This window comes from Budorcas taxicolor, chromosome 17, assembly GCF_023091745.1.
Source record: "Budorcas taxicolor isolate Tak-1 chromosome 17, Takin1.1, whole genome shotgun sequence".
Taxonomy (NCBI): Eukaryota; Metazoa; Chordata; class Mammalia; order Artiodactyla; family Bovidae; genus Budorcas; species Budorcas taxicolor.
Window position 1 is genome coordinate 58,741,930 of NC_068926.1, and position 24,473 is coordinate 58,766,402.

At 37.0% G+C, this 24,473-nt stretch overlaps 1 protein-coding gene across 4 annotated transcripts in view; it reads left to right on the forward strand.

The window, feature by feature from the left end:
• The window catches only part of MED13L (mediator complex subunit 13L), a 282,763-nt gene that overhangs the window by 44,095 nt on the left and 214,195 nt on the right, over positions 1 to 24,473 (forward strand). The gene's annotated exons all lie outside the window — the stretch shown is intronic.

Genomic DNA, 24,473 nt, shown 5'->3' on the forward strand with positions numbered 1-24,473 from the left:
CTCCCAGGTGCCTAAAAGATAAAGGATATGGAGGCCTGGTGGCAAACATTAACTCAACAATGAAATCCTTCACCAAACTAATTCTTAGCTCTAAAAGGCTCTATATCTTTAAGATATTTTAAGCTTCGTGCCTCTCTCCGTTGGGGGGCTGTAAACAATTCACAAGTTGTAAAAGTCTGGGCAGACGGGTCAGGTAAATTAGAAAGCCATCAAAGGGGTTTTTAAATGGAGACATTCTTTTTATATGCAGGAGACTGTTAACTGGACCTCTGAGTTAACTCTTTCCAGAGAAAGGTGGTAATGTCAGAAGACTGTAGTATAGCAGACAGTAAACAGACAGATTTTGGTTTCGGAGTAGATGCTCAGGCAGAGGACCCCTTGAGACCTGACTCGCCTTGACCGTCAGGCCTCTCCGCATGACCTTGTCATGGGTGGGATCTCCTGTGCTGGCTTCCGGCAGTTGGGGATTTGGGGAATTTTTGGATAGGATGAGATGGGAAGCTCCCTGTAGGCTGTGAAATGTGCTGGGGGTAAGACCTGCATCTGACTTTGCCCACTGTTGTAACTGCAGGACCAACATAATTCCTGGCACATATTTAGAGGATAAGTTAATTAGTAAATGAATGAGAGCAAGAGAAGTTTGTATGAAGATTACCAGTCTAGCACCATTGCACACTATGAAGTCCTTGTAGTACTCTGGATCACATAGGAAAACATACTCTTACAGAAGACATGTAAAGAAAGTATATGACCACATTTGAAAGATTTTCTTGGTGCATTGATTTCTCTTTTAACTCCATATTTGAAGGCAATGGCACCCGACTCCAGTACTCTTCCATGGAAAATCTCTTGGACGGAGGAGCCTGGTGGGCTGCAGTTCATGGGGTCACTAAGAGTCGGACACGACTGAGTGACTTCAGTTTCACTTTTCACTTTCATGCATTGGAGAAGGAAATGGCAACCCACTCCAGTGTTCTTGCCTGGAGAATCCCAGGGACAGGGGAGCCTGGTGGGTTGCCGTCTCTGGGGTCGCACAGAGTCAGACACTACTGAAGCAACCTAGTAGCAGCAGCAACTCCATATTAAGAAGACAGTAGTATAATTTTCTTCATTTTTGGGGGGAGTTATTGCTTTTTATAGTTTAATTTTAAAGGTTTTATTAAACTTAATTGAATTGAATTATTTTCCATAAATTATTTTTATTCATTTGTAAATAGCAAGTATTGGGCAGTGGGAAAAAAGCTTGTGTCATGTAGAACAGGGGCTTTGGAAGAGCACTATTTATTGGATTAAAGTGCTTAATGATATTTATGTGTCAGAAGCCTTGTTAACTTATAAATATGTCACAGATTGAATGACCTTGGCTGTCCTCTGTATGTTACAAATCGCCAACCCAATCATATTTGCTACGTAGAAATCATTAGCTAAGATTGCCTGGCTGAGATGCTCACTGGTAAACTGCATGTTTTCCTATAGAATTAGATTGAAAGCTTTCACTGAGCTTTCTCACTCTGAAATCGTTAATTACTGACCTCTTTAAATATCATGTCTATAGACTACATGATAAAATGAGTTAGTATACTATTAGGCAAACATTTTCAGTGAAATCCTTGACTTTTTGTGTGTGTGTGTGTCAATATACATCTTTTGTTCTTCTGTTATAAAGATAGCCTTTTGGTTCTATTTTCTCAACATTTAAGATAGCAAGTTGTTACTTAATTAGTTCTATAATTCTAAAATGGCATTTTTCGAGAACTATTCACAAAGTTGATCTGTCCCTCCAAAGATGCTTGTAAATGTGCTTGCATATATATATGCCTGCAGTTCCTTGGATTTCCTGTGTTAGTTGAAATTCCATTTGACCACACATGAAATGCAGCCCTGTCTCACAGAGAATGCTTGGAGAACCCTTCCATCTTCAGCAAATCACACCTTGTTGGCTAGGAACCATTACCACTCTGTTTCCATTTGTTAACTTAGCTCAGCCGGCATTCAGCAGAGGTATAGGTCATGGGTTGTGAATTACTCCCTCCTGTTCACTCACATATCCAAAATGTAGCAGAGGCCAGGAAGAAATTTAGCATTCTTTTATTATTTTCTCTCTTTGTAGAGGTAGAGACCGTAAGTATGATAAGTAAACTAAAAAAATTTTGAATGTTCACTCCTTGTCTCTCTCTCCTTGTGATACTTGTCCCATTAGAGACAAGTCATTTAAATTTGCTTTGACTTATTCTTGTCTAAACTATGGGAATTACAGCTTTAGTTTATGATACAACATGAAGCAACTATGGAAAGTTCATACATTTTAAGTGCTGTGTAAATAAATGCTTTTCATAGTCATACTTTTCCTTTAATGAACTCTGCTTTGAAAATATTTAAATCTTTATGAACTTATTTTATAATTCATAGTTTTGGTCATAATTTCTGCCTGTAGATAAAATTTGAATTCTTTTTCACCTGACATTGTCAGTGTCATCTTAGTTAAATTAACATTTAGCCATTTGATTTTTCAAAAAGTTGTCTCATAATTGTTTTTTTGGGTTTGGCAGTACAAGGACGGTTGATAATACTTATGTCTGTGCTGAAGGGATTTTAGAATAAAAAATTAAAATTCTATTCCATATTGTTCTAAATAGGGATGGTAATCTGATCCTTGAAAATTATGGTAAGTGTATGGTATATGTGAATTATTAATTGACCAGAGTGTTTTTGACTTTTTATTGACTGTTGCATATAGACAATTGGCAGGAATATTTGATTAACAAGGATTACTACAGATTCATGTTACATGCCATAATAAGCCTATTTTTCTTTCCACATTTTGTTTTTTTCTTTGCAGAATAGTTTTTATTTATGCTTATTGTTTCTAATTTTGTGGTAGTAATAAATCAAAAATAAATGATGGCTTGAAATAATTATATGTTGAAAGTAGGAACCAGACAATAATAAAATATTTATAGTTCACTTGTTATGTGCCAGGCATCATGCTGGGTACTTGATGATCAATCTTGCAGTGGAAGATGATTCTGAATTCATTCATTCTTTTTATATCTTAACTTGAATGATTTAAGGGAAAGATTTCAGAGTTTGTTGATGTGTTTTTATACCTTGTTTTTTTAAAAAATTCAATTTTCTTTAACGTGGAACAGATTTAGTAGTTATGAAATGAACAGCATTCTTTACCATTTTGAGACTGTTAATTTAACTAGTTGAACACTAGAGGGACTGTGAACTAACCACTGAATTTTTTAGTTCAGTCGGTTAGTAGTTGAGGTGCTTTATTTAAATAGCAGAGTCGCATAGCTTTCTCCAGCTTTTTAGTTTTCCTAAGGTTAAGTATTGTGTCCCAGAGTTTACCTGGCATCTTATTTGGTTGATTAACTCTTGTGTGTATGGACTATAAAATTTAACCTCTGCCAATCTAGGTATCAGAGAAGGCAATGGCACCCCACTCCAGTACTCCTGCCTTGAAAATCCCATGGACGGAGGAGCCTGGTCGGCTGCAGTCCATGGGGTCACAGAGAGTTGGAAACAACTGAGCAACTTCACTTTCGCTTTTCACTTTGCTGCATTGGAGAAGGAAATGGCAACCCACTCCAGTGTTCTTGCCTGGAGAATCCCAGGGACGGGGGGAGCCTAGTTGGGCTGCCGTCTATGGGGTCACACAGAGTCGGACACGACTGAAGCGACTTAGCAGCAGCAGCAGCAGCAGTTTAGGTATTTCAAACCAAAAAAACCTTTGGTCATAGCCTGCTTTAATCAATCTATGTATTTAGGTGTCCTGCTGAAAGAAGTGGGAAATATGGAAGTCACCTATATAAAGAATGAGTTCATAGTTTTCTCTTGAAAGTCTCTAGTAGAAGAAAATAGAGTTTGGAAAAATATTCATTGGAACAGTAATTCAGATTTTTATGATTATTGAATATGTGTTTTGTGAAAAGATTCATCAGTTTATAATAGCACTAACACAGCAAAGTTAATCCATATATTATAGTTTTAGTCTACATAGGTGGCTTTACAGATATTTGTGATGTTTCACATGAAAAGATGTTTGGCAGCTGAACCTAATTTAATAAGAGTGTTCTGGAATCCAGTCTTTAGGCCTTAGAAGGTTGAATATTTCTTGAATAACTGGTTCAACTTTGCTGTTAACATTTTGTTCTTAAAATTATTTTGCCTTGGAAATGATGTAAACGTGAAATTACAGAATTTAAACTACAATTGATGTACAGTAGGTGAATGCTTTTGAAAGTTTGGTTTATTGGCTATCTTGGGATTTTAATTGGGGTCACATTATGAACATAAAAATGAATCAATCTGCATATTTATATATTTCTCTTTAAGAAGTGCTAAAGATCATTTAAAGATTCATGAAATGAATGAATTGGGTGTAGAATTTATTTTCTTCTGAAATAAATTTATTTTATCATTTTTATATTTGTAATGCTGATCTAAAGTTTATAATGTGGCAGAAATATGTACTATGTTAATAACATAAATATAATTTAAGTTTAATTTTTCATGTTTAAATGTTTTATTTCATTTTCCTTGATTATATATTTTTAAAATTCAATATAAATTAAAAACCAGTACAGTTTAATATAAGAAAAGAATAATTTAAATCCATCTCTTATTATTAATATTTCTATCTTCTTCCAGAATATTTTGAGTTAACTAAAATGATGTATGGAATTAGCTATTATGCTTTAAGTATCCAATGATACTTTCATTCTAACTTATAAGAACTATGATGTAAATTCTTGAGGTATACATTTGTTTCGATCATTTAAAAATTATCTATCCAACTCATTTGTGTTCCTTTTATAATTGAGAAAGTCTTTAAAGTTATCCTTTGTGGGCTTTTTGATTTCTGAAAATAGTGAAGAAAATTAAAATCACCATGAAATTCTAAATGTAGTCAGTTCTTTGGTAAAATCAGCATTAGGATGTTTAACTGCTAGTCTTAACTGCTTTGCAAAATGTTGGTAAGTACTCTACTGAATTTTGTCTTGGGTTATTTAGAGAAGAAATTTGATATTAGAAAGTCTTTAACAACTTCATTATTTTCTCAGAAGTGTGGTGTTAGTGTCATTAAAAAAATCCTGGTGTGTTAAGTATGAAACTGTTTTCTGGAGACTGAATTTCTGGAAAATGCCAAAAAGTACACAGAGTACCAAACTGTGAACTCCAGAGTTAGGATAAAGGCATGTTGGATGTAAAAAGCATGTTTTTGTTATAAATGTTGGCTAGTTGACATGATTATAATTGTTGGCATTGCAGGAGTTGTCTTCAAGTGCCTGATATTTTGAACAGAGTAAAAACTGATCCTGACTTGGTTATAGTTCAGTTCAGTTCAGTAGCTCAGTCGTGTCCAACTCTTTGCGACCCCATGGACTGTAGCCTACCATGCTCCTCCGTCCATGGGATTTTCCAGGCAAGAGTACTGGAGTGGATCTTCTCCAGAGGATCTTCCTGACCCAGGGATAGAACCGGGGTCTCCCGCATTGTAGGCAGACATTGTGGCTTTACTGTCTGAGCCACCAGGGAAGTAATATTGAGTGGATTGTAATTGCCCAATGTACTGAATAATAGATTTAAAGAGACTTTATTAGCTTATAGAATAGATTCAGGCTAAGATCAAGGGCGCTATTAAGGAGAGTTAGAAAAAAAAGTAAAATCCCATCTTTTATTCTGTGTTTTAGCTTTAAAGAAAGTGTTATTTGAGGTAAATTTGATCACCATATACTACTAGATTAAAATAAAATTATGTATCTCCTAAAATGACCCAGCAAAGGTTTAATTAGAAAAAGGCTAATTAGATAGTTATTTTAGCAAATCTCTTTATATGTCTTAATACTTGGAGGAGGAGGAAAGTTTGGAATTCATTTCAGCAAACATTTGTTGAGTGCTCAGTACTGTCCTGTGTGCTTGGGATGACATGGTTATTGCCTCCCATACATACATAATTGGTTGTTCATTTCCCCAGAATTTAAATAATGAAAATTTGAGTTTAGGTCATCTTATTTTGATACAGTTCTCAGGAACTTGTAAGGTTTTAGTGAGTTTTGTTTATTCTTGCTTTTTGTTTGTTCAATCTTCATGTATGAACATGGGCCAGATAATATTTGGCCTTCACTGATAAGCTGAACTTCTTGATCTCTCAGATTTATTCTTTGTGGGACAGTTAGATAAGTACTCAGTACAGTGTTATAAATGCTCTGATATGGGTAGTACTTCTAGGTCGTTATGTTTTTACCTAGATAGATGGGTGCCCAAGCAGCTTCTTAGACTTGTTCGTATGTTGCAGTGTCTTTTTGGATTGTGACAACCTTCAGAGGGTGAGAGAACACGTTTCAAGCCAATTGAACAAGTATCTTCAATGAATATTCTATAAAGCTAAAGGTTAAGACTTCTCAAGTTACTAGGTTTGTTAAAAATGTCAGAATATTAAAACTTTCTTCATGTGGAAGACAAATTGGATTTTGCCAAAAGTTTCCTGTCCTTATTATCAACTTTGTGCTCATATTATTTATGACATGTTTTTATGTATTCCACATACCATATCTCCTTGCTAGTTAGTTACATCTTTGTTGAGGATTTTCAGTGTGAAATCAGACATAGAAATAGCATGTTGGTCTTTGCTACTGTTCCCATCTCTCAAGCTACCAGCTGTAATTCTCTTAAATTGAATGGGATGTTTGTTGAATATGGAATGCAAGAGGATGGATTCATGGCTGTGTGCTTCTTACATTGACCAGTTTAAAAAAAATGTTTTAGAAAGTTGATTTGGGACATGTGACTTTCAGGGGCTGGAAGAAGAGAAGATAATCTAGTGAAAGTGATTGACCAAGGATAAAGGCACAGTAGAGAAGTTTTGGTCATAGCTGGAATTTCAGCTTGGCTGTTGAGAAGAAGTGACTCATTCATTGGAAAAGACCTGATGCTGGGAAGGATTGAGGGCAGGAGGAGAAGGTGACGACAGAGGATAAGATGGTTGGATGGCATCACCAACTTGATGGACATGAGTTTGAGCAAGCTCCAGGAGTTGGTGATGGACAGGGAAGCCTGGTGTGCTACAGTCCATGGGGTCGCAAAGAGTCGGAAGCGACTGAGCAACTGACCTGATCAGATTGAGAAGGGAGTGATAAGGAAAAGAGGAAGAAATAAGATTGGAAAGGTAGTTCACATAATAGGGGGCCTTGAATAGTGGGTTAAGGCAATTAGCACCATTCAGTAGACCATTAGCAGGATCTTTTCAGAATCCAGAGCAGTTAGAAGGATTAATCTGGACTGTAGTGTGTTACATAAATTAGAGGAAGGAAGTTGATGGCAAGGAGAATATTAGAAGTCTCTTCCATCATTCTTGGTGAAATCCGAGAGCCATTGAATAGCATTTTTGTGTATTTTAATCTGACTTTTTGATTTCTTAATATTGAATTTATGTGTGTTTTAATTTGTTGATTTGTTCCTGTCTGCTAAATACTGAGTTAAGCATTGTGGATCTAAAAGTGAGATACGATCTCAGCACTTTTTAGGTTTTTGTATTTTAACAGGGCAGGAGAAGTTGAATTGAGGTTGAGTTAACTGCAGATGTTCAGGGCTTGCTGAATATGTGGTAGAAGAGGTGACTGGATAGGGGAGGGTGGTTGAGGCTGGAAAGATAGAAAGGAATCAGATTGTGTAAGGCTTCCTTGGTTTTATCTCTTAGACAGTGGGCAAAGCCACTGAAAGTTATATGGAATGCAAGGTGACAGATTTCTCTAAGATTGCTGAGAAAAAGAGCCTGTGAATATGATTTTGTCATTTCTGAAAGAATGGTATTAGGGAATGTTCACTTAAAGGAAGTATTGATTTTCATAGACAACATCATTTGTGGGTGAAAGAGAACAGAGATTGTATTATAATATACTATTGAGCGTAGCTAAAGCAAAAATAAAATATTTTAAACCACCCCCTGCCCCTGAAACGTTTTTATTGGAACACTTAAAAAATTAATCTATTATTCAGTTTGTACATATATAATGATACCCTTTGAAATTTTTATGTAGATTTTGATAATTTGTAAAATTAAGAGTGCCCCAGAAATATTAGGATACACTATTTGATAGTTTTATGAGGCTAGATTGGTGGGTATACATTTTCAAATGAGGCAGCCTAAATATAGTTGGTCAGTCCAAGCAAAAATTATTATGTATGAGGATATTTTTTGGTGATAAAGTAGTGCAGAGCTAAGCTAACCAGATACACTTTGGGGTCACTTTATAGAAATCACAATGAGTTAGATTAAAAGTTGTGTGTGTGTGTGTGTGTGTGTGTGTGTGTTTTTCCTCCAAGGGTTTTAGTTATAATATGGTCTGGGCTGTTGTATTTACTTTTTGTACAAATTGATAAAGTGATTTTGAGCTAACCATTTTTACTTATTCCTATTTAAGTTGTTTGATAGGAAACCAAGAGAAAGAAACTGTTTCTGGAAACCATGTTTTCCTTAGATATTGTGGGTGCCTGAATAGGGGGAAATGTTAGTGTTACTTACATTTCATCCAGATTTGGGACGAATATAAATACTGAAATTTCGATTTGGGGTTAATTCAGTTTTTAGTTAATATTTTGAAAATATCTGATCTAGCTTCACACCTTTGAAATAGATATTTATTGCAAAGCTATTTTTCCTTTTCCTTTTGGGTTTTTTTTTTTTAAAGATCATTTGACAGTCTTAAGAGACGATAGATGGTTTCTTTGTAAGTAATTCCAGTTTCATTAAATGGCTCTTGACTCTCAGAACTGAGTTATTACATAACAAGATGAGTCAGATGGGAAAGAAACAGCTTAGTATTTTGCTGTTGTGTTGTTACCATGACTGCAACATACTGGCAGGAGAATATTATATTATGTAGTTGTTATTTAACCTGATCTGTTGATTAGGGGGAAAAAAATCAGAACTTTGTATCTAGTAGAGTTGTTCACATCACTAAGGAATCCTACATTTTACTCTGTGACATAAAGATATCTCCGGTTTTGTTTTTGTTTTCCCTTAAGGGGTGTTGAGGCGGGGCCGGGTGTAACCGATGGAATCTATATGGGATGGATGTAATGCTTTGTTTCCTAGATATAAACTTTAAATTCTGGGCTAATGAGCTTTTCTTGGCTTTTTCTACCTTGTAACTAAATTTAGTCTTCACCAGTACCCTTTGAAATAAAGGATCTTTTGTTTGGTAGTGATCATTATGTGCAAATAAATCAAAAGCATCAAATTTAGGAATTTGGAAGAATAGTTGCAAAATGTTAGGGAAAATAACCTGTACTCCAGGAGAAACTTGCAAATAATTTTAGTGTTTATTTTTTAGTTCTAAAATATTTGCCTCCCATACTTGCTTTTGCCTTTGATTTGGAAGCAGAGGTTATATAGCTGGGAGGTCTCCCTTTCCTCTTCTTCTTTTGCTGTCCATCTCTCAGTCCATTGGTCCCTGCGTCCTTGTGAAGGGGAATTAATTAGTGGGAAGAAAACCTACTTGGTTTATTGAAAAGTAAAATCTAAACTGTAAAAGTTCATCAGGCCACACAGATGATGGAAACAGTAGGCTTTGTGCTTCATTTACAACATGCGTTTTCTTCCAGTATTGGATTTGTTTTTGGATGCTAGTATTGAGACTATAATTAACGGTGGTAGTTGCTCTTTTCTTTTTAGGATAGCCATCACTGATTGCCATAGCAACATCTCAGAAGACAGTCTCCTTGATCTAATGGTAGCATGTCAAGGAGTTGCCTTGAGCATTACTCTTGACTTTCTGAGATTGTACTGGGATTTTTAGTTTCAAAAGGAAGATGATAATGTATGTTGTAATTCTCTCAGTGTCCTTTCTGCAGTAGTTTCATTGTCTCTATGAACTAAGTATTTTTAGGAATCGCTTGAGTTTCCTGATATTATAGAAAGCCTTTTTTAAAAGTATAATTTGATCATTAGGGCAGAACATATTTGATTTTGTTTTCTGTACATGTGTTTTGCTTAGGCTGGTTAAAGTTGTGTGGATGTGAATGTATGTGTGTTTGTTTTGGCTCTGTGAGCTGCAGGAAGTGAAGTTTGAATACCATGTTAAATTGGAAAACTAGATTTTATTAACATGCTCCATATGTACTGTATTTATGGAATAATTTTAACTATCTGTAATTGTTTGGGTTAAAAAATCTCTTCCTAGTAGAAAAACCAAGTTATAAGAAATAGCATCATAGTACACTCTGCTGAAAAGACCAGAAAATTGTGGGGTCAGATTCTCTGGTTCTTAGAAGTTTTGATGGTTTCCCATGAGAAAATGTATTCTTCTTGACTTATATTTGTTCAGATAGGGAAGTAATAATAGTATCAATTTTAGTAATTTATAACAATTAACTTAATATCATTATTAAACAATTAGCAGCTTAATCTCATGGGTTTCTAAGAGGAGGTTACTTACAAACTTTAAAATTTAATTACAGAGGTATAATATGATTAGTAGATTTGGCTTCCTCAGAGAAAGTGGTACATATATACTTAGTAAGCATTTTAAAAGGCTGTTTTTCATTATTTTAACTTATTTCAGAAATTATTTATTGAGCTACTATATCCTGTTTGCATGTTGCTTTATAAGAATATGTCACCGTATTCTTAGGAAATGCTACCTAACACAGTCATGTATAACAAAGTTTTAAAATTGAATGTAATCAAAGGTTAAAATATGATACATGTAAGATTAAAATATGATACAGTAGTAATTGAGAAGGAAACTTTTTAATAGGGATGTAGTGATTAGTAGTTTGGGACCTGTGATAAGTAGCTACTTTTTTTTGGCCACACCATGGCTTAGGGGGATGCAGGGGGATGTTAGTTTTCCCATCTGGAATTAAACCCTGCCCCTCGACCCCTGCCCCCCAGCAGGAAGTGTCCAGTCCCAGCCACTGGACTGTCAGGGAATTCCTGCTACTTTTATTTTTAAAAAGTTAAACTAAGAAAAATTTTGGAGCTTTGTAGATTTATTTTTGTACTGTATTTCTTCTATCACTTACCTTTCGTGCATGTCATAAAAATTATTCCTAACTCCAAAATTTGGCTGTCTTAAAGTATAAATAGAGCAGTTTTGGAATATGCCTTTCAGTAGAGAGGACCCTGTGTGACTGATACGTACAGGAATGTATTCAAGAAAAAAAAATTTTTTTCCCCTGAGTTTATACACCTGTTTGAATCAGTCAGCCACCTTAAAAGGTACATTTTTATCAGTAAAACTTTTTTCAACAATAAAGTATCAAATTACTTTGACTCTAGAGTTGCATTATTTGGCATGGCAGCTACTTCACATGTGACTGTTTAATTTAAATTAATATTAAATAAAATGAAAAACTCAGATCCTCTGTCACATGACACATAAAGGTGCCTAGTTGTCCTACATGGCCACCCTGTTGGATAGTGGAGACCTTTTCATCGCTATGGAAGGTCTGATTAGCAGTTCTGCTATGGGGGAAAACCAGCAATGGTTGGAAAGGGCAGAAATACCACCCTGAGGAGGCTCTAAAGTGTTCTAACAGAAGACCATTGAGCAGGAGTGTGGTAGGAAGTTTTTTCTCATCTGACTGGGAGCTTTAATAAGGGTGTCTGGAAGTTTTCCTTAAGTCCTCCCTTGGCCTGTCCTCTTTTATTCTGTCCTTCTCTTTCCTCCCTTATTTCCTTTTTGAAATGGTGGCAAACTTATTTACTATGCAGGGAATTAGTTTTCTTGATGATTTTCCTAGGCTCTTCAAGTTGACAGCTTCAGGTGGTAAACCTAACAGTGCTTTTCAGCATCTGCTTTTCACGTGATTTATCTTGATCTCCTGATGAGCTTTCATTTATAAATGCCTCTCCATTTGCATTAGCTTTAGTTAGAGGTTTCTTTCTCTGTGATCTTGCCAGTTTACATTTTTCCTACACCCAGGCATGATTTGTGGAGGCTTATTTTTGTGCATTTCTGCTTGTGGGCAGATATAAATGTGGTAGATACAATTGTGCCAGTTTTGGATTTTAGAATCCTTGGTGGCTTTTTTGTTGACCGTTTGTAAACAGAATATTAGGTGCTGTACGGAACGTACACATTTTCCCTGAAAGACCTGTGGTTACACTTTAGGGCTAAACTATACCGTTATAGAAATGTTATGTGAGTATATGTTGGTAACCTTCTAAGATTGATTTGGGGATGTTTATTCTATTTTGGAGAAATGGTAGAAAGAAATTTAAGGAGCTATGATATGTGCTTAGTTGCCCTATATGGCCACCCTGTTGGCCACCTTATTTCAGCTTATTGCATAAAATAAGGCAATTCACTCAGTAAGCATTTATTCAATGCCCTCAGAGGTTTGGGAGAAGTAAGAATGTTATTCATACCGTGTGCTTTGTGATTTTTCTGATTTTCTTGAGAATGTAAATGTGGCAGTATTTCAAAGCAGTCTCCTTTCCTCTGTGTAGCTGAAGATCCACGTGTGCAGTCTCACTTTCACTCTGTCCTTAAATGATTTCGCTGAAGATTCTCATCCTTTGAGTGTCTTTTAGAGAATGTCTGCATGCTTTTGGGGTGATTGGAATTCATTTCGAGGTGCCTCTGCTAACTCATCATACTTATAAGCCTTATTCTTTAGTCTGAAGCTGCCTGCCCTCCCTCCCAAGCTGCTGTATCTCATGTAGCATGTAAGTTGAAATGGGAAAGAAAAGCAGTTGAATTTTTCTTCACTCAAATTGGCTTAGTGTAGTTTGTTGCAGTTGACTGCCCAAAACATTAGAGAAATTTAGGGGAAAAATAGTTGACTTTCTTAGAGTTTTTAGAATTGTTTTAACTTTCCTAGTGTGTTTTTAGAAGAGTATTTCAGGAGGAATCATCATTTTGGTGATTCCATGGTTAAGTGTTATTAGCATTAAGAGCTCAGATTATAGTAGAACCGCTTGAAAATCTTCAGGGCTTACCACAGCTGGAGGACTCTGTATCATTTGAGGAAGTATCATCTTGGTTTTATTTTGGCTTTGGGACCATGTAAGTAAGTCTGGAACAAACCTCACTGTGGTAGGAGGTTGGCCCTAATAGTTATCTGACTTACTCACTCAGCAGTTGATAGGAAGCAGTGAGGAATATTAAGACAAATACTTAAGAAGGAAAGCACGGTAGAGGATAGTTGGATTTACATACTCCAGTTATGTAAATTGAGTAAAGAGCATTTTTTTTTTTTTCCTTTGAATCACAGTTTGAAAAAAGTGTGAGATGGTCTTGGTTGTAACTAGACAAGGTATCAGAAATGTCCTGAGGTCAATAATGTGGCACAGTTTTAGTAGTAGTTTTTTTTTTTTTGCTTTTTTTTTTAAAAGCAGAACCATAAAGTTCAAGAGGAATAAACTCTAGCTTGTGTGATTTTTCTAGGGACAGTTTAAAAATATTTCCTCAGTGTGACCTTAGGGTTCTGGTTTAATCCAAAATAAAAGTTATTAAATGATGTTGAACATAGTGGTTTATCTCCTTGGTTTGTAATTTATCCTCTGGAATCAGAAACTTCAAAGTCTTACCCGCTCTATATCCTTGCAGTATTTAAAGTCCGCTGGTAATAGGTACCTAAAGTGTTGGCAATTTAAAAAACTATTAGATTCTCAGAACTCTACTCAATCATTGATGATTCTTGCATAGATTTAAAAGTCAGGACATATATATACAAAAATGCTGATTGGGATGCATAAAATACACATCACGACTCTTGTGGAGGGAGAGGGGTTTAACATTTCCCTCTTTTATATCACGGCTTTGACCAGATAATGCTATTTCTTCTTCTTTTTGTTTTTTTCTGATGCTTTACTCTTCATGCAGAGTATGCAAATTAGTTTTGCTCCCATCTCCCTATGAATAGAACATTTAAGTCTTACTAGTTATTACTGAAATGGCAGGTGTAATATGACTAGTATTTGAAGAAAATTCTTTAGTTTAAGGAGTGATAGTCACCTGTTCTTCAGAAACTGACCTGTGAGTTTTTATTTTTGAATGTTTTTAACTCAAGGATTTAAACAGATTGTTTCAGTCAGTTGCAGTTGTCATCCTTCTTGATGTTGCTTGTCTTATTTTCAGTCAGTAAAAACCTGTGCTAGATGGCTTCTGGGTCCTTTTTGTAGCTGGGCTATTGTCGGAGGCCACGCGCTGTTGAGAGTGAGGGCTCCCTTTCCACTCCCTGATGGTGTCCTGGTGCCACTATGAGAGGGACGGCAAGGAACTGGTGTTTGTGAGCGCACGCCAGCTGTGATCACCACATGAGCACACACCGCTCCTTTCTCTTGGCAATGATATTGTGCCTATTTTCTCATCTTAGCCCTTTCATGTATTCTGAAAGGGATCATGTCTTGTCTGCTGCCAATTTGTCTTGGACCCTGACTGGATTAGTTTATGAAAGTAAGATAGCAAGCTGGCATCCACACACACAAAATGAGGGAAGTTTGGGATTAAGAGCAGCAGCCAGGTATACAGGAAGTACAGTGGGTTAAAGCAAAGAAGGGGTGGACCAAAGGAAGATACACATAGTGGAAAGTAAGATGGAAAGAAATGGGTTGTAACTAGGAGAGCATTTAGTGGAGAATGAAGCAGGGTTCTATGTTAAAAGTCATGGCAGCAGTCAGACTCCAGGACACATAGTAGAGACAAGGTTTTTGGCTAAATGTTTTCATTTGGGACTCAGAACATCCATCTACACTGAAAAAGAGGTCTACCAGGAGAGCTGGTTTGAGCCGTCTGCAGCGTGGCTCCTGAGACAACAGTCTTTCCTTGTCAGGAAAGCCCTTTCAGGTTCTCCTTATTGCAGATGATAGCAGAGTGCAGCAATTCACTTTACATCTGGCTGCTCATGACTCTTGAGCAGCTGGTCCAAATCACTAGGGTTTTATGCTAAGTTAGTTTCTGTTAAGTTCTCTTCTCTGTCAAAGTAGACAGATTTTAAGATTGTGGTCTATAAAATCTATTTGAGAGAGGTACATCTTGAAGCCGTCTTCAAAAAAAAGTCCCACTTAAAAAATTTTTTTTATAATATACCATTATGACATAGAATTTTCCTCCATAAAATATAATTTTTGCCCTGCCTGGTTCACTCACCAAAAATACTCCTGCAGATGGCTTTTTCTTATTTCTAACTGAGCATATGGGTCACTGGTTCACTTCCTGAGTGGTCACCAATGACTTTCCTCTCTTGTATTTTTGGCTAACACTAGTCATTCCTTGGACCTCTTCACATCTAGCAATTGGCTGGTTTTTATTTTTGTGTCCATTTTTGATTAAAACAACCAACTCTTAAAACAGTAGCTTCAGGAAAGTTACTATATTTCTGGCAACAGGTAGAAATAAACAATAGCAAAAAAATCATAAACAGTCCGCTAGTGAAGCTTGTTTGCAAGTGAAATGACGGCTCCCTTTTACCAGTTTCACTTTGCCAGCGGTTCACATTCTAGCCTTTGCAAAATGCGGTTTACTACATTACAGTGGCCTTCCTTTGCCTCTTGACTAGTTGAAACAAAAAACTTTAAATCTGTCAGTGCAGGGAATTTCTGTTTATTCTTCCTTTCATATGTGGGTTTTTTTTTTCTCTTTAAGAAATTCAAAGCAACTCATTTGTAAATTAACACTAACTTTAGCAATAATTGAATTGCAGGGATTTATGATTGTAATCACATTAAAGTTCTTACAAGAGACATGGATGAATTAAACCACATGCATTTCTGTATCCGACTTTCTCGTCAGTTTTCTGGTATTTCCCTCTAAAACTTCATGAAGATACCATTTTAGATATTACCTTTGTCCTGAGGTGGGGATAAATGTAGTATTAAATAGATGTAATCTGTCATTGAATCTGTAGCACAAGCAAATTTCTGTAAAGCAAATCCCATTTTACTGTTAAATTCCATTTCAAAATGATAGCCATCAACTCACAGTGTCAGAGCTTTAAGAACTATTTATTTTGTGTATCACTTGCCAACATTTATAACCAGAACTTAGTTGTAAGAATCTTACATGGAATCCTTACGTGATTTTACCTTAATGTAAAACCAGATCATACATAAAGCAATACAACTGGGTTGCCTGCTTGAAGGTGGTGTGAAGATATTTGTCCCGAGACCTGTGAGGCACTTTCACAGGACCTGAGAGTTCAGAGGAATGTGTTTTGAAAGCTGCTGATTTTAGTGCATACTCATTCCCATCCATACATACAACTTGGCAGGTGAAGAAACTCAGGCTACAGGTTCTACATAGATTTCTGTGGAAAACAATCATGAATCAGATCTAATAAGTTTTAGCAAAGTTCATTGCTCTGGTTTCCAGGTATGTTTAGCATTGGGTCCTGAACAGCAGTTCTTTTTTAAACCTTTGTAATTTCTTTCTTTTGTCCTTCTTTTGCAAGATATTTTTACATTTTTGAGACTGTTGTGTTTACTGCCATGCCTTTTGTGAGAAGAAATTTAAATTTTCCTAAAGCATTAAAATTGTCTTTTAAGGAAGGCTTGAGCCTATGGGGTGGTTAAGGGTTGGTGGTTGCTAGGGGAAATTAAGAGGTTCCCTGGGCATCACAGCTTCAGGCAGTTTAGTTGTTTTAAATTCATTTTTATTGAAGTGTAGTTGAATTACAGTGTTGTGTTTCTGCTGTACAGCAGAGCAACTCAGTTATATATACATTCTTTTTCATATTCTTTCCCAGTATGGTTTATCACACGATATTGAATGTAGTTCCCTGTGCTGTACAGCAGGAGCTTGTTTATCAATCCTGTATATACTAGTTTGCATCTGCTAATCCCAGACTCTTAGTCCCTCCCTTTCCCACAGCTCACTCCATTGGCAGCTAGCAGTCTGTTTTCTGCGTCCTGATTCTGTTTCTGTTTCATCGTCAGGTTCCATTTGTGTCGCACATAAGTGATGTCATACAGTGTTTGTCTCTTCCTACCTTCACTTAGTATAATAATCTCTAGCTGCATCCAGATTGCTGCAGACGGCATTATTTCATTCTTTTTTATGGCTGGCTCAGTGGTAACACCTCTGCCGATGCAGGAGAAGCAGGTTTGATCCCTGGGTCAGGAAGATCTTCTGGAGAAGGAAAGGGCAATCTATTCTAGTATTCTTGCCTGGGAAATGCCATAGACAGAGGAGCCTGGTGGGCTGTAGGCCATGGGGTCACAAAGAGTCAGATGCAGCGGAGTGCACACACATGATGATCAGGAGTGGGATTGCTGGATCATATGGTAATTCTCTGTTTAGTTTTCTGAGGAACCTCCATACTGTCTTCAGTAGGGGCTAGACCAATTTACATCCCCACCAGCAGTATAGGAGGGTTTCCTTTTCTCCTCACCCTCTCCAGCATTTGTTATTTGTAGATTTTTAAATTATGGTCCTTTTGGCCAGTGTGAGGTGATTCTTCTTTTGATTGGCATTTCTCTAATGGTTAGCAGTGTTGAGCATCTTTTCATAGGCCTATTGGCCATCTGTATTTCTTCTTTGGAGAAATGTCTACTTAGGTCTTCTGTCTTCTTTTTTGATGAGGTTATTTTTGTTGTTGTCCAGTTGAATGAGCTGTTTGTATGGTATATTTTGGAAATTAAGTTCTTGGTAGTTGCCAATGTTTGCAAGTGTTTTCCCCCATTCTGTCGGTTGTCTTTCATTTTGTTTATGGTTTCCTTTGTTGTGAAAAAGGTTGTAAATTTGATTACCCATTTGTTTATTTTTGTTTTTATTTCTGTTGCTTTGGAAGACTAATGTTAAGAAAATGTTGGTGTGATTTATGTCAGAGAATGTCTGGCCTCTGTTCTCTTCTATGAGTTTTATAGTGTCAGGTCTTATGTTGAGGTCTTCAAGCCATTTCGAGTTTATTTTTGTGTATGGTGAGTGTGTTCTCACCTCATTGATTTACATGTGGGTGTAGAACTCCATTTGCTGAAGAGACTCTTTCCCATTATATATTCCTGCCTCTATTGTTAAAGATTAATTGACTGTGTGGGTTTATTTCTGGGCTGTATTCTGTCCATTGATCCATATGTCTGTTTTTGTGCAAATATCATGCTGTTTGGATTCTCACAGCTTTATAGTGTTGTCTGAAGCCTGGGATGGTTATGCTTCCTGCTTTTTTTTTTTTTTTTCAGGATTACTTCGCCAATTCTGGGTCTTTTATGGTTCCATGTGAATTTTAGTTCTTTCTAAAAGGTCATGGGTAATTTGATATTGATTGCAGTAAATCTGTAGACGGCTTTGGGTGGTATGGCCCTTTTGACAATATTAATTCTTACAGTCCAAGAGCATGGGATATCTTTCCATTTCTTTGAATCACTTCAGTTTCCTTGTGCTTCCCAGGTGGCACTAATGGTAAAGAATCTGCCTGCCAGTGCAGAATATGTGAGAGAGGCAGGTTCAGCCCCTGGGTCAGGAAGATCCCCTAGAGGAGGAAATGGCACCCGTCCCAGTATTCTTCCTGGGAGAATCTCATGGGCAGAGGAGCCTGGCAGGCTACAGTCCATAGGGTTGCAAAGAGTCGGACACAACTGAGTGAGCACACCCCCTCATTTTCCTTAATTAATGTTTTATAGTTCTCAGTGTATGAGTCTTTTACCTCCTTGATGAGATTTATTCCTAAGTATTTTATTTTGGAGGCTGTTATTTTAAAAGCTACTTTTTTTTTAAAACATTCCCTTTCTGATATTTCATTGCTGGTGTGAAGAAATGCAGCCAATTTCTGTATATTAATCTTGTGTCCTGCTACTCTGTTGCATTCATCATTGATCAGTTCTAGTAGTTTTTGTATGGAGTCTTTCAGTTCAGTTCAGTCGCTCAGTCGTGTCCGTCTCTTTGCGACCCCATGAATCACAGCATGCCAGGCCTCCCTGTCCATCACCAACTCCCGGAATTCACTCAAACTCACGTCCATCGAGTTGGTGATGCCATCCAGCCATCTCATCCTATGTTGTCCCCTTCTCCTCCTGCCCCCAGTCCCTCCCAGCATCAGAGTCTTTTCCAATGAGCCAACTCTTCGCATGAGGTGGCCAAAGTTCTGGAGTTTCAGCTTCAGCATCATTCCTTCCAAAGAAATCCCAGGGCTGATCTCTTTCAAAATGGATTGGTTGGGTCTCCTTGCACTCCAAGGGACTCTCAAGAGTCTTCTCTAACACCACAATTCAGAAGCATCAATTGTTCAGCCCTCAGCTTTCTTCACCGTCCAGCTCTCACATCCATACATGACCACTGGAAAAACCATAGCCTTGACTAGATGGACCTTTGTTGGCAAAGTAATGTCTCTGCTTTTCAAGATGCTGTCTAGGTTGGTCATAACTTTCTTCCAAGGAGTAGAGTCTTTAGGGTGTTCTGTATATCATATTGTATCAGCTGCATGTAATGACAGTTTTACCTCTTTCCTTTCAATCTGGATACCTTTTGTTCTTTTTCTTATCTGATTACTGTGGCTAGGATTTACAATACTATGTTGAAGAGACGTGATGAGAGTGGGCATCCTTGTCTTGTTCCAGATTTTAGCAGGAAGACTTTCAGCTTTTCACCACTGGTATTACATTCTCTGTGGCTTTGTCATAAATAACTTCTGTTGTTTTGAGATACGTTTCCTCTGTACCCACTTTGGCAAGAATTTTTATCATGAATGAATGTTGAATTTTGTCATACACTTTTCCTGCACCTATTGAGATGACCATGTGGTTTTTGTCTTCTGTTTATGTGATGTATCACATTGAGTGGTTTGCATGTGTTGAACCATCCTTGTGAACTTGGGATGAATGCCACGTGATCGTGTGTGTGTGATCTTTTTTTGTCTGGTATTGGATTCAGTTTGCTAATACTTTGTTGAGTAAACCAAGGCATGAAGAGGTAAAGTAACTTGCTCTAAGCCTTACAGTTTGCTGGTGGCAGAGCCAGAAGGACAGCCTGATCGCTAATAAGGCTGTGCTTTCTCCTTCCTTTTCCATTGTGCTGTTTTGCTTCTGTTGTCTAGATGGTTGTAATATTTGAGAGGATGCAGTGTTATATTTCTCAAGTAGGTGACATTTTATCTTAAATTCAGACTCAGGTTCTATAAATTGGTGCTTTTCTTTATCTTTTAAAGAATCTTGAGCTGTGTAAAATTTTTTGCTTTGAAGGAGGGATACTGATAACTGCCAAAATCGTTATTGAACTTCTCTAGTCATTTACTTTCTTGAAATTGAAATGAAACTTTTCTGAACACAGCCTTACTGAATATGGGTTTCAGAGCTGTAATAATGCTTCTTGCCTCTGCAGATTTTGAATTGATCTGAGTTTGGCAGTGAATTATGTATGTGTTATTTCAGGAATTTTGCACATGCCCTGCTTTAAACCACTGATTATTTTTGTAAAATGCTGTTGTGTGGATTTGGCTCATTCCATTGGCGCTGAACTCATCAGATGGCTATATTGTCTTCTAGGAATGTGACTTGAATTGATTAAATGGCACAGGCAACAACATCTGTTTTGTGAAGCTAGTTTAGTGTCATAAAACTTTAAATTTTCAAATTCACAACTTACAAAGAGAATACAGTGTATTTCTCTTATGCTGTAACAAAATTTCCACAGAGTTTTATGATAGCTTGTTTTAACCTTATTCTTAAGTGTTTAGCTTTCTTATTGTTGTTTATTGTCAAGGAAAATTAATATTAGGAATGTTGGAAACTTACAGTCTTAGATGAGTAACTCTTAGCTTTTTTAGGTCATCTATCCATCTGAGATCTGTGGAAAGCTTTGGGTGGTCTAGGAAAACCACCTATGCACATACCTCTAGAACTGTACAGTTGTAGGGAGGTGGAGCTCCCTAGGGCAGATCCCCTGAAGTACATTGCTTCCTGGCTGATGTCCTTTGTTTGACCTCTGTTATTAAGTACATTAATAATGTTGTTGACTATGGACCAAAGTTACTTTTTTTATATGCAGATTTTAGACTCATTGAATATTTGAGTCACTTTTAAATAAAATATGTTGGTCTACACATGTATTATTTTTCTTTCCCTGCCTTATTATCTATTTTTATTATTTTTCCTTGTTCTTCCAGTTTTTTTCAGAGAAGGAAAGCTATCCTTCTCAGGGTTTCTTGGTTTTTACAGCCATTATTTGGATACATTTGATCACGAAAGTTCATATGATAGATTATATGGTATTAAAGTAACAATGGGCTTAACTGATTTCATTTTGTGACGTTCTTTCCTTGATACTTTCTGTGTGTAATACTTCCAAATGATATTTTCAATGTTGGTATAGAATACCTTAGAGAAAAGTGAAACTTAGGTGGAGATGGATGCTCTTCATATGACAAGCCACAGGGGCCTGTCAGTCCAGTGGATGTGCACTGTTGGGTGTGGTTGATTCAGTTGTCTTTGTGTAGTTTTCTTTTAGTTTGGATTTTTGCCAGTGCTTCAAGGCTAGCATGTATGTTTATTAATTTATCTTGAGAATGACTGCTCTTCTTTTGCAACCTTCTCTCTGAATTGGATTTCTTTTAAACTCAGAGGCTGGACTATTTGTGTTCCCCACTCTGCTTTTAAGTTACAGGAACAGTAGCCATCATATCTACTCTGTGACAGGAACTTTTATGATGTTATCTACCTCCAGCCCTTTATTGTAAAATTTCAACTTGCTGACTAATGTTCTTTAATTTTATCGATAACATTTACTTATTAAGACAATTAAAATTCACTAATAGGAAAGTGAGGTTCAGTGAGGGTACTATCTTGAAGCGTGCTTCATCTGTATCATTGTGTTATCATGGGTTTCATGCTCCCTCCCAGCGGACTGTAGACTCATTGAGGGCAGTCTCCATTTGTATTACGAACACTGTTAGCATAGTGTTTACTAAGCTTTTCAGCAGTAGTTGAACCGTTTTTAGTTAAATCAATTCCCAAGAGTTTTAAAATTTAGGCTTGTGGGGAAGATTATTTTCTTTCTCTTGATAGTTCAAATTATTTTGAACTACAAATGCTGTTCTAATAAATGTGATAATTTATTGTGAATATAATCGATGTCTTGGAAAAGCATCATTTTTGCAGCCTATGATAAAAAGGGTGGCTAAATTATATTAAATTGTGAACATTGTATAAAGTATGAAAGTGCTTTGGAAATGTTGAATGACTATCACATGGCCATTATTCCTTTTTTCATGGTCTAAGAGGGAAATAAGACCATTTAAAAAGGCAGAGGATTGGTGTCATTTTATCAAACAAACTTTTATGTTGGTAAGTGATTTTAATTATATATGAATTTTTTAACAGGCTGCCTAAAATATGTTTGTTTTTCCTCCTTTATTTCAACCATAACAAAGAATTTTGGCTCTTTGCAGATTTAAATTATATTACATAGAACACACAATCTAGGATAAAAGATGCTCTTATAGGGAATTCCCTCCCCCTCCGGTGGTTAGGACTCAGTGCTTTCATTGCTGGGAGCCCAGGTTCAATCTGTGGTTGGGGAGCTAAGACCCCACAAACTGTGCAGTGTGGCCAAAAAGAGAAGGAGAGACAATGCTCATATTACAAGCTTGAACTTGAAATTATTTTCTTGAGATAATAATTTGCCTTTTTTATTGATTACTATATGAAGTTAATAGTTGATTAGCTTCTTAAATGTGAGAAGTATGGTGTTAGGGTAGATACATTTCTTTATTTGTGGGAATGTGGAGAAGAGTAGAATTTGATACTGGATCAAAATATTATTTCTCTTGGTACAGGTTTGACATCTCCCCACCTTCCCTACCCCCAAAGTGTGTAAGTAGGTAGTCTCGATGGCGTGATCCCTCACCTAGAGCCAGATATCCTGGAATGTGAAGTCAAGTGGGCCTTAGGAAGCATCACTACGAACAAAGCTAGTGGAGGTGATGGAATTCCAGTTGAGCTCTTTTTTTTTTTTTTTTTTCCGAAGAAAAATTTGTTCATTTTAGAAAGATGTCCTTTTTTAAAAAAATTATTTATTTTTATTTTTTTACTTTACAATAATGTATTGGTTTTGCCATACATCAACATGAATCCGCCACGGGTGTACATAAGTTCCCACTCCTAAACCCCCTTCCCACCCAGTTGACCTCTTTCAAATCCTAAAAGATGGTGCTGTGAAAGTGCTGCACTCAGTATGCCAGCAAAGTTGGAAAACTCATTAGTGGCCACGGGACTGGAAAAGGTCAGTTTTCATTCCAATTCCAAAGAAAGGCAATGCCAGAGAATATTCAAACTATCACACGATTGCACTCATCACACATGCTAGTAAAGTAATGCTCAAAATTCTCCAAGCCAGGCTTCAGCAATACGTGAACCAGATGTTCAGGCTGGATTTAGAAAAGGCAGAGGAACCAGAGGTCAAATTGCCAACATCACTGGATCATTGAAAAAGCAAGAGAGTTCCAGAAAAACATCTATTTCTGCTTTATTGATTATGCCAAAGCCTTTGTGTGGATCACAATAAACTGTGGAAAATTCTTTAAGAGGTGGGAATACCAGACCACCTGACCTGCCTCTTGAGAAGTCTGTATACAGGTCAGGAAGCAACAGTTAGAACTGGACCTGGAATGACAGACTGGTTCCAAATAGGAAAAGGAGTACGTCAAGGCTGTATATTGTCACCCTGCTTATTTAACTTGTATGCGGAATACATCATGTGAAACGTTGGGCTGGAAGAAGCACAAGCTGGAATCAAGATTGCCGGGAGAAATATCAATAACCTCAGATATGCAGATGACACCACCCTTATGGCAGAAAGTGAAGAAGATTTAAAGAACCTCTTGATGAAAGTGAAAGAGGAGAGTGAAAAAGTTGCCTTAAAGCTCAGCATTCAGAAAACTAAGGTCATGGCATTCACTCCCATCACTTCATGGCACATAGATGTGGAAACAGTCTTTATTTTCTTGGGCTCCAAAATGTGGAAACAGACTTTATTTTCTTGGGCTCCAAAATCACTGCAGATGGTGACTTCAGCCATGAAATTAAAAGATGCTTATTCCTTGGAAGGAAAGCTATGACCAACCTAGACAGCTTATTAAAAGGCAGAGACATTACTTTCCCAACAGAGGCCCATCTGGTCAAGGCTATGGTTTTTCCATTAGTCATGTATGGATGTGAGAGTTGGACTATAAAGAAAGGTGATCACCGAAGAATTGATGCTTTTGAACTGTGGTGTTGGAGAAGACTCTTGAGAGTCCCTTGGACTGCAAGGAGATCCAACCAGTCCATCCGAAAGGAAATCAGTCCTGAATGTTCATTGAAAGGACTGATTCTGAAGCTGAAACTCCAATACTTTGGCCACCTGATGCGAAGAGCTGACTTGTTGGAAAAGACCCTGATACTGGGAAAGATTGAATGCAGAAGGAGAAGGGGACGACAGAGGATGAGGTGGTTGGATGGCATCACCGATTCAATGCACGTGAGTTTGAGTGAACTCCAGAAGTTGGTGATGGACAGGGAGGCCTGTGCTGCAGTCCATGGTGTTGCA